This window comes from Solea solea, chromosome 5 (genome assembly GCF_958295425.1).
Source record: "Solea solea chromosome 5, fSolSol10.1, whole genome shotgun sequence".
Lineage (NCBI taxonomy): Eukaryota > Metazoa > Chordata > Actinopteri > Pleuronectiformes > Soleidae > Solea > Solea solea.
In genome coordinates this window covers 1,392,536-1,404,465 of record NC_081138.1, presented here as the reverse complement: position 1 = coordinate 1,404,465, position 11,930 = coordinate 1,392,536, and positions in this window count along the sequence as shown.

Genomic DNA, 11,930 nt, shown 5'->3' with positions numbered 1-11,930 from the left:
GAAAATCAAACCAAGTCATCTCGCAGCTGCCTTTACTGCGGCGTGTTTCTGTCTAATGCTTTCTATACAGACTTCAGCTCAAGGTTTCTGGTGTGGAATGTTTAACGGCAGTTATATCAGAATAGTTTTTATCAGTTTATATCAGAAAGATAAAAACAGTGTAAGTAATGACGAAGCTTTTTCATAAAACTAGTATTTAATGTTTGCTAATCATCGCTCTTGTGCATCTTGATATCAAAGTGTTCAGTGAATCTAGTCGTTTTTCTGCAAACCTGTTCAGCTTTACAATGTTCATAATATTCAAGGAGCTATAACCTTCACTTGCATTTGCCTTGTCACAATGTTCCAAGAGTCGCCTGAAACAAAAACAGCTGTTATGCTGTGACCTCAGTGTTTTTCAAGGAGCACAGAGAGGAACACAAGACTTTTCACTTTAGTTCAAACCAAAACAACTGTCTGTCCCAGCAAAGCAAACAAATGGCAGAAATAGGCTGTGATACCAACTTTGATGATATTATGTTTGAAAGAACTTGAACAGATCAACATCCACAAACCAGTCGAGATATAATAAAATAACATATAATAAACAATAGAACAGCTGGACAGACTAAAGCACAATCCTGAAATGTTCTTAAATTAAAAATCCACTCACAGAAAAACTCTCCACTTTCACTTTAACAAGTATATTCTTTTATTTCTGATGTAGTAGATTACAGCGCTATACTCTGTATTTTCTTGGCGTGTTTGTGTTGATGCCGTGAATGAGTCTGAATTGTGACTAATTCTCTTGGCCAGAAAACCCGGCTGTTGCCGCTGAGAGCACAGGAAGAATAGTTTGTCTTCACGGCGACTTGTTTACACACAAACACAAACGCAACCGATGTTAATCTGACTTTGATTTGCCCTCTGGAGCCCCTCCCGCCCCGCGCCCCCCCCCCCCCCCCCCGAGTCACGGATGCACGTAAACGCAGCTCTGCACCGGGCTGCTCTCTGAACTCCTTTGAAGATCATAGTGATTGAGGTTTCTTCTGCCACCGTGGATCACAGAACAAGGCCTATTGATTCAGGATGGGCCTGGAATTAGAGTCATGCTCACTTACCTGTGAGTTATGGAGGGATCATGGTCTCATAACAGAGACAACACAGATGCAAACGTGTGGAAATAGTCTGCGAGGATGGACAACATTTGGTTTTATTGGCTATTTACTGAGCAAACATCTCTTTTCATGTGGTGAATTGTTTGTTTTTCATTTTTCTCATGATATTTCATTTTCATACATTCCAGATTTTTAACTCTATGAAATTGTGTTAAAATGATTCCTTAAAAAAAAAAGAAGCATTTTATTTCAGCAGCTTTGTGCTTTCCCACAAACCTGAAGTGGCAGGAGGTGCAGATATTAATCAATATATCTGTTCACAAAGGGCAAACTGGCACTTGTATTGATATTTAAAAGGCACGAGCAGTGATTTATGCTTTGGCAACTTCACCTTCTTGCTGCTTTGCCTCAGGTTAGGAGCCGTACTAAAGGAACTTCATTAACCCGTGCTCTTAACATCTTTATGACATTTATTTGACAGTAGATAGATGACCATCCTCAGAAAATACACATTTTTATTCTGTTCTTGAATTCTTAAGTTCTTGAAACTGCTTCGTTGTTGTTTTTATTTAAAAAATAATCCTGAAAAGCCAAAACAACAAGCCATGCAAATCTCTGTGGGGTTGCATATCTTTAGATGTCTCATGGTGATAAATGTGAAAGAGTGAAGTATGTGTCTCTCACGCCGTGTCAGATTTGCTCCAAACAGATTCCCAAGGATCATATTTAATGATTTCGATTTCTTCACAAACATCCATGCACACAACGCTGACGTATTCAACTGATACCGGTGTGTGATTGTGTGCAAAAGCCAGTGCACGAGCAGATGGTGTCACCACTTATCACAGCTTCATGGGTGGAAACGATATTTTCACGTTTTTAATGGAAGCTGTGTTTGTGCCACGCCGGTGCAGACGAACGCGAGCCGGAGAAAAACTGGAGACAACAGGAGCGGCGTTCACGCACATTCAAAACAAAGCTGCTTATTTCTCCTGACAGATGCACAAGGTTTTACAACTCTGCTGTATTTAGAATTTCCCATTTTCCACAGTTCATCAGGCCGAGGTTTACGGCCCTCGACTCTAATATGCAACTGGTGTAAACGCAGGCCACGAGGGTGAGAAGCAACCCCGGCGTCATCAGTAAATATTTGATTTCATCAAAAGGAATAAAGGGATTTATTGCATGCATACTTTTTATTGTCAAGCTGTGCTTTGCAGTCACTCCTTTGAAATTGTATGATATGCTAATATGCAACCCTGCATTTGCACAAACCTCTGTTCTTGTAGTTTATGCTCTCTCTGTCTTGCTGTTGGGTAAAATAAATGATCCTCATTTAAGTGAAACTGTCTCAGGAATTTGTTGTCAAGAAGATTTTTTTTTTTGGACCATTTCTCTAAACCAAAATTGAATGAATGCTTTTTTTTCCATTGCCCTTCTGGTCACGATGACTCATTTAAGTGATCAGCCCACAAAATACTTTCCCTCACACAGCACACACTGCACAGAAAGGATAAATAAATAGAGACACGGCCATTGATGTGCTTGATGAAAAGATGAAATGCATGTTATATGGACACGGACACATTTACCCTGTGTGGTTTGGCTGCCGGTGCTGTAAGTACCAGGGACTGAGCCTATCTCTTTAATTCCATCAGACAGCTTCTTTCATTTAACAGCTATTGTTGAGAGCACTGAATAACGGTTGTTACCATGGTGACACCTACTTGTGGGGAGACACAGACCTTCATTTTTGTCAGATTCAGGGACGACGATGCGGGATGTGTTAGGAGGCCATCTGCACGTCATTATGAGAAGAAGAAAGAAGCGCTTTGATTGTGATGCTGTTGTCCTTCACTGTGAGCCTCAGGTGAGCTGAGTGTATGACACAGAACATCAACCCCCGCCCACCCCGACTCTCACCCGCCCATATCCCATCCGGTCCCTGGCCGACTGATTTATAGACACAATTAAAAAACGCTCAACAACGCTTAACATTCACTGGTAATAAAATCAGCGGCAGACTTCTACGATCTGAGACAAGGTGATATTGTTTAGTGGAATCAGCTCATTACCTCCATGTTATAAGATTAACTTTAGTGCCTTTAAAGTCAGCTGGGCTTCCCCCAACATGGGTATAAGGTCTTGCTGGAGGCGCCGTGCAAACAGGATGGATGGATGGATGGATGGATGGAGTAGTCGTTGGTTTTCACTGGCAGCGGCTGGCTGCCTAACGCCGAGCTGTAATGAGGAAATGACTAATAAGAGCTGGAGAATGGGAAATCTCGGCAGTAATTAGCCGTCTCCTCCTTCCCCCAAGGAAACGGAACACACCTTTGAAATGCTTCCAGCTCCTCTGATGTTGTCTTTTACATGCTGTCTATACCCCAGGCACCACACACACACACACACACATACTTTATGTACACACAGAGACACACACACACATATATGTACATACAGAGACACACACAAGTCAAGTTGAAAATACATCCCAGATGGAGGAAAAAGAGGAAATGCATTCTTCAACCATCATTTCAGATAACACAGTGATCAGCATCCATGCTTGGTCGTGCATGCGGAGACCTTGAGTGGAGTGAGTTTAGTAAATAGATTGATAGGTTGAATAGATGAGTCACATTTACACAAAAACACACTTCATTCATGGACCTAATGCATTCCCTGGCCCCTTAACCTTAACCATCACAACTAATGGCCCTGTTCCACTATGGTCCTGGCTCGCGTGCCGAGGCGAGGCGGGGTGAGTGGAGCCGGTGGAAATACACCATAAGTCCCTGACCCTAACCTAAGCCTAAACCTAACCTTAAACCAGGTCTTAACCCCCAAAAAGCCCTATAAAGATGTGAGGACCTCATAAAGCCACAAATACACAAACACACACACATTATGTTTTTTATGCATTATAATTTTGCACCATTATGCAACGACATAATGTTCCGTCTACTGTCTCACTTGCTCTCCTGCTACATTAACTCTCATTCTCTCTAGTTTCTCTCTCACACACACACTTCATTAAATCCGGTGGCTTTGCGAGGCAGTATTTTGTTCACCGGGTCTTTAGGAGCAGAAAAGAAGTTTGTGTGCAGACGAGCTGCAGCTCTCTAACACCCACAGATACAGTCATTTAATTAGACTCCAGAGTGCCTTGTTGACCAGCTGGACTGCTCTTGGCTCTCCACAGTCGTCATCGTTTCCTGCTTAACCAAAACTCCTTCCATAACTGCACAACATCAACAGTGGGAATGTCCCACTGACAAAGCTTCCCACTCTCCGAGCCGCCACTGTGTCGCTCAGTGAATGTGATAATGAGCAAATGATCCACATGTGGGGACCTTTTCATGCCGTGGAGCCACAGGAGCTGTGTACAATCAGTGCAGATAACAAGGTGACGTGCCAGGATGTGGATTGGACACGGACATTCTCTTTGTTGCATTTAACAGGTTTGTTTGTTTTCTGCTTTCATCAAAACTCAACTTTCAAAACTTTGCACTCAGTGAAAAACCTCTGTGGCCTCAACTGTGGATCGTTTACCGTCACTTTCACACTAAATGCATTACAATAAACTCCAAACTCCGTGTGGATACATGAACCAGGGAGAGGTAAACGACATGCAGGACAAAGGAAATAAAGACTCCTGCGATCAATAGCTGCAGCAATGGTATGAAAAACTACCACACACTGAAAGGACTGCGTTCACTCAGCTCTTTAATAATCGATCATGTGACCAATCACAAAGTCAGCATGCCTTTTTCTGCCACCATCACAAAAGTGTTTTATTAGTTCATCATTTATTTTGTTAGAATAAAAGCGTGTTACAAGAATAACCAAACATTTCCTTGACTTTTGTTGTCACATTTTGTCATTTTTAACCATTTCCTTGACTTTTGTTGTCATTGTGCTTAGACTTTGTTTTATGTGTTACCTGATATTCAGCACCACTGCCCTGGGCATCAGCAGCAGCAGCAGCATCAGCAGCAGCAGCATCAGCAGCAGCAGCAGCATCAGCAGCTTGTTGTTCAGAGCCTCACACAGAAACAATGTTGACAAAGTCAATACTCACTCTTTCAGCTCTGCTTTCTGGTCTCTACCATCTCCGCAGGGAAATATCTGGATGTGTAGAAACTAAACCCAGCAGCTGTGTTTGGTCCGGGCAGGTGCAGGCTTTTTAGAGACACCGTGAGGGCAGTGAGGAATGAACAAAACTCTCAAGTTATAGGTTAGACAGCTAATGCCTTAACGGTCCAGGCAGGGTTTTTGAAAATAGAATAAGACTTTTGTTGTTTTTCATTATCACTGTTGGACTGTTATTTTACAGGATCTGGATATTCTACTTTAAAGGTTCTTTTGAAGACATGGGATTTGGGATTGGACCATTTTTGCAACCATAAATCAACACTGTAACCAGGCACTTATTGGACAACACAGCCCGTCAGTCACACTGGTGTCCACTCATGTGTGCTGTATCATCTATTTTCCTCTAAGTGGCACCATAATTGGACATAATGTTTCATTGAAGAAGAGTTGAAACTAGTGATTGAGACAATGAACTCCTGAGTTAACTGACATTATAAATGGTTGAATAGACTTCCATTGAAACAACCCTAACCCTGCTGCTCGTGGACCAGCTGCTACTTCCATCCTACTTTGTGGGCTTCACATTTCAAACCAGAAGACCTTTTATTTATAATATAAAGTCTGTGACATAAACAGAGGAGAACAACACTGTCTCTTCCTGAGAAGTCTTGTGTTGCTGTTTTATTTTGAAATAATTACCATTGGCTTCCTCTGTGACTTCCTGCCCCGCCCTGCCCTGACCTGTGTCTGTAGCCTGCATGTTTCCTGTGTCTGTTGCCAGCTCGGCTCGTCTGCTGACCAGTAAGCGTCCCTGACCTTATTTAAGATCAGTTACTTGTAGCCTTTTGACCTCTCTTGTATTTTTGGTCCAATTGGAAAGCTGTTTTGTTGAAGACTGTTGTTTAAAAGGTGTTTTTCTGTTGAAACTGAGGCTGTTGTTGCTGTTCAGTCAAAGATTTTCAAACTTTTCCACAAGTCAGCTCATTTGTCTCAGTAAGTTTTGTTCCTCTGTTAATGAGGATATAATATATTCAAAATATAATACATATTCAATATAAAAAAAAACAGAACAGTCTGCTGGAACTTCTGCTTCTCAGCAGAAGCAGAAGGAAGTGATGGGGGCCAGTTTTTTCCCTTTGATGGGAATGAATCTCCCAGTGCTGGCAGAAATAAACAAATCCCTCATTATTATTATACAATAGCAATTCTTATGCAGAATAAAATGAATGAACGATGTGTAATATCTGAAATATTATGGCTGATTTGAGTTGTTTAGAGGACGTGCAAAGTAACAATGACTCCTCTGGGACATGGCTGATTTATACTTCCATCATTATCATCAGCAATTATGTCTTAACCAGGTTAAATGGGCTTATATATATATATATCTATATATATATATATATATATATATATATATATGAAGATATATATATATATGCTCATTGTGAGAGCCAACATTTGCACTGTATATGCATCTTGTGGACACTTTTGCAGTGATTATGTATAATTTAAAACAAGTTTAGGTTTTTCTAATTAGAGTCTACTGAATAAATTATCATGTGCAGTTTTTCCTGAAGTGTAAATTCTTATTTAAATCCATAATGAGGTGATTTATATTAACTCGTGCCATGAAAAATGACTTTCTGAAAACTTAACTCCCTCCAGGCCTCGTTTTCCCAGATCAGTGCACAACAGTGTGAGATCATGTTCAGATGTTGCATGAAATGTCACCAGTGCAGGACTTTTGAATAAAAGTCTCACCGGGGGAAACACTGTTGTAGAGCGAGAGCAAGAAATGCTGCAGTTTCTGCTCGTTATCTGAGACTTTGTCACTGACGCACGGGTGTTCAGATAAAGACCTGAATCACATTATATTTGAATCAATGCATATTAATAAGTCACATGACCCAGCGCTGTAGTCATCATATATTTTTCATTCTCTAGAAATCTTTTTTTTTTAAAGCAAACCTAATTGAAAAGAAAGTAACAATGTTAAGCAAAATATGACATAATATCTCTCACATTTGCCAAAAACACTGGAGAGATTTTTTTGTTGGATTACACAAAATAAAACCCTATAGTTTGAGGTTATTAAGCCTCATTTCCTCGGTGTCTGAGGGATTTCTCACGCTGTGCCCTCATTTACAAAGTTTCCCTTAAAGAGTCCGAGCACCGGAGACTCTAATACGACTTTATCATCAAACATCATGGATTATTCAGTCTGTGACTCAGAACTGTTCGTCGTCACGCAGTACTGTGCTTTAATTCATTTAGGTTATTAGAACACTTCTTTACAATAAGAACAAGAACATCATGCACAGGATTGTTTGGTCTTGGCGGAGCAACACACTCCAGAGGGCCGTTCCAGTTTACTTTATTTTCTTCCTATAGATCCAGGATTCCAAAACAACACAACACAACAGGAAACAACACAACACAACAGAACAGAATGTTTAGTGTTCCATGTTTTGTCACGTCCATGTTGGTCCTTTGTGTCTCTTTATGTTTCGTTAAAGTCACTCATGTCCAGTTGTGCACTTCCTGTTTTATTTTGTACTCCCATCTTTTTCTTTTCCCGCTGTTTTCAGACCCTGACTTCCTCCCTGTGTGTGATTTTCCCTCCGTTGAGATTGTCGTTAGTTGCACCTGTGTTCTCCTACCTCCACGTATAAATAGTCCTCGTCTCTGTTTGTTTTCGTCCCAGAAACCCGTCGTCAGGTATGAGTTACGTATTTTCAGTGTAGATTTAGATCCTCCATGTGAGCGTCTTCTGTTAGTGAAATCAATTCCTTTTGTTTTATCCTACTTTGGAGTTGAGCATTTGAGTTCAAAGATGTTACATATTGTCAGTGTTTAAAATACAATGACATACAAAAACATGCTAAAGAAACAGACACAACAACAAACTGTTACGATGGAGTAAAACCATAATAAACGTGTTTATATACATAAATGTTGCACATTATTGTTCTACTTAAAAGCTGCAGCACATGCATACGCTGTCGTATCTGCTTCTGCTGAAATATTTACATTTTATTGTTGTACTTTATTCAACAACAAGAAAAACTTTTTCTTCCAAAAAAACTTTCATCAGGGACTTAACAAAAGTACCTTTTCCTCTGAACTGGAACCATTGACTCTGAAATCCTCGTAACGTAGTTGTAAAATATTTGAATGAACAAATTCTGCGAGACAGCGTTTCCCTGGAGACAGACAGGTGACATGTTTCTTAAAACTCTATGAAATATGGAAGTGGTTTTATTTGTCAACTCATGACTTTTTATTTACTGAGTTCATAACAATGTGTCCTGTCAGAATGTGTAATCTCTTATGACTAAAAGGCCATTATGGGCCTTCCACCAACAGAGTACACACACACACACACATTTCCATGACTTCAGAGGACGTTGCATTGACTTTATTCATTTCCTGCTGACTTCCTCTAACCTTAACCATAATTACAACTGGTCTAACCCCTAAAAGCTTTATATTTACACAAACTTTATACATCAGCGTGAATAAGTATTTAAAGTCTTTTCCCTCTTTATCACGTCCACAGTCCTGTTGACCGTGAGGTCACATTGCGATGCGAGCTGTGACGGATTTATTGATCTGACGCTGTTTTTACAAGATTAGAAGGCATTTGTTGTGTCGCAGAGCGTCACTAAAGCATGCTTGGATTGGATTTGGGAAGATTTTGTTGTGATGTAAGTTTAAAAACACCCTCCTCCCCTCTTTCACTGATTGGTTCATTTATCAGATTCGATCCTTGTTTTTTTTTCTGTCCAGATGTTGAAACTCAGTGGCCTCTCGAGACAGTTTTCCATTGATTTGGTGTAATTTAAGACTCTAACTCATTCCTGTTGTTACATCAGCATACATATGTTCGCTCACTAAACACCTATTGATCAGTGATGTCTTTTTAAAGACCCTCATCACTACCTCCCTCCCTGGTGGGCTGTTTTCTTAAACTTAATTGTGATCTCTTCTTGTTTCTAATCTCACTTTAACAAACATTTTGCAGCTCATTGAACTGAAGAGAGAGCTGTGGTTCATGGATTTCTCTGAATGCAAAGACAGGTATCGGTGCACTGAAGATACTTAAAGATTCAGAGTGAGAATCTAACCGTGAGGTATTTATAGCAAATAGAAGATTCCTCTGATCATCACTCACTTTCCCAAGAGAGTCATGGAACTTTGGTGGCCTTGGCATTTTCTTCTTCTTCTTCTTCTTCTTCTTCTTCTTCTTCTTCTTCTTCTTCTTCTTCTTCTTCTTCTTCTTCTTCTTCTTCTTCTTCTTCTTTTCTGTCTGTTCTGGCTCAAGAATCTGCACTAGCATTCTCCATAATGCAAAGACCATTGAGGCTTCCTCTAAGGCTCTGAAAGTGATTATACACTTATTATACAAACAGAAGGATAGGTCTTATATTATGTATAATATAATAGTATTAACAATGTGTGGAGTGAACAGGGTTAGAGATGAGCACATTCAAGGCTCATCTCAGGTTGAACGGTTTGGACATGAAGTAAAGCTGCTTATATAAATGAGATTGTGTCATGATTCCACCTCACAGTTCTTCTCTCCCTCCTTCTCATCACCTACCAGCCACTCCCTCCTCATCAGCTCAGCTGCCCCTGATCACTAATCAGCCCACTACATATCCTCCTCTCCACCATGCAGTCACTGCCAGATTGTTCCATGTCGTTTGCACTAGTCTCTCCAGTGGTTTTTGGACTGATTCCCCAGTTTCAACCCTGCCCCTCTGTTTGCTGCTTCAGCCACAGGGGTCACCGGCTGCACCCCACGAAGCAAGTTTATACAATTGTGCCGTCTTTGAACTGTCCATTGAAAAGGTGAAGAATAAACGTCATTACTGACTGTCTGTCTGTCTGTCTGTCTGTCTGTCTACGTGTGCTGCATGTGGGTCCTCCCCCGACCCGTTACAGATTGTATTTCTATAAACATGTCGTCACCTCTCCTCTGTTCCCCATTTTTTCCCTTTCACCCCAACCGGTCGAGGCAGATGCTGCACGTCTTTGAGTCTGCTTTCTGTCAGAGTTTTTTCTTGTTGGGTTTGTCTATGTACAGAGCCATAAGTCATGATTTGGTGTGATACAAATACAATTCAATTGAACTTAATTGAATTAAAGGAGGCGTGGTTGAGATGGTGTGGTCCCGTGCGGAGGAGGGACAGTGATTACACTGCACAGAGGATGTTGAAGATAGAGATGGATAAATACTTTATTGACCCCCCCCCCATGGATGTGGATGTGTAATAGACAACCAGTGATTAAGTAATGTCATTAAATCACAGTTCAGTCTGATTTAGCAAAACAATAAATAAATAAATATAAAAACTCATATGTAGTCTAAATCTAATATGAAGTGCATGTACAGAATGTTAACAGACACCTGTCACTGTCACAGATTATGTTACTGGCTTTGGGAGAATTATAATCAATAGAAAAATCAGTCAACCTAATCAATACCTGCAGCCACACTCACACACTCACTGTTCCTGATAAATTATTGATTCTAAACAGGATCAAACCTGTCAGAGGGATTCTTGTTATAACTTTAACAACAGTGCAGGTTTCTCTGTTGACTGTTTTGCACCAGTGAGAGAAAAAAACACACAAATGTGTTTCTCCCACCTTTGTGTTTGTGTTTGTGTTTGTGTTTGAATAAGCGAACAATCTCCAGCCTGCAGTGGCTCACTGTCTCTGTCTGAGATAAATGGGCTTAATTTTGTCCAGTGCTCAGACTGCATGGAACAAAAATGCAAGGAAAGAGACGCTGATAGTGCGACTCTCATTAAAGGCTAAAAGGTACAAGTGAAGATGTAGAAGATGTCGCTTTTTCCTCAGTGAAATTCTGCTGCTGATATGAAAGCTCATACTCTCTGGAAACAGCCCAGAAAAATAAAAAGGACACAGCAACGACAAATGAATCAGGACAGAAAACCTATAAACAAGAGCAGGCGTTTGAAGAGAAAATGAGCAAATGAAAAGCAATAAATCAAAGCGAGCATGCACTCACACATGAGAACCAAAAGCCTGTCTGTTTCATAAAGATGTCACAGCGGCGACAGTGGAAGAGGAATCCATAAATCTGGTGCAACATTGTGAAAAGACAGACACCTCAGTGTGTGTGTGTGTGTCCGTGTTTGAAGGACAGTGGACCTGGTTTGTGCTTGTTCCATTTTCAGTGTTTATAAAGTGAATCTTTATGTTGAATCTCTTGAACTGCGTCCAGAGTCACAGATAATTGTAACGTAATAAACTGGAGGAAATCTGCTCAGTCTTAGCCGCAGTGACTTGGTCTCACGTCTAAAAATGACAATGTAACTGAACATTATTATGAGCACAGGCGAAGGATCTTCATTGTTCTGCTGACCTTCGTTGATTAAAATGATCCTTGCATTCTCTCTTCCTGGCAGCCTTTGTGTAAGTATATTCAACCTTTAGCCCTGGTGTAATTTACTTTACTGAGGAAGTTTCATTATAGACTCCCAGTTAACAGGCGTCTGTGTTAAATATGAGGCAGAGCCGTGTCATCTTACTGTGTAAATATGATAAGACTATGGATCCCTGCAGGCACTTGTATGTTAACGCCTGTTAAGCACAGTCACGCAACCAAGAAGCAATAAAGAATCATCGTTCTTCAGGCACATGAAAGAAAAGATGAGATATTGAGATAGATGTGATGTCATACACATGCTTTCATAGCCTTCT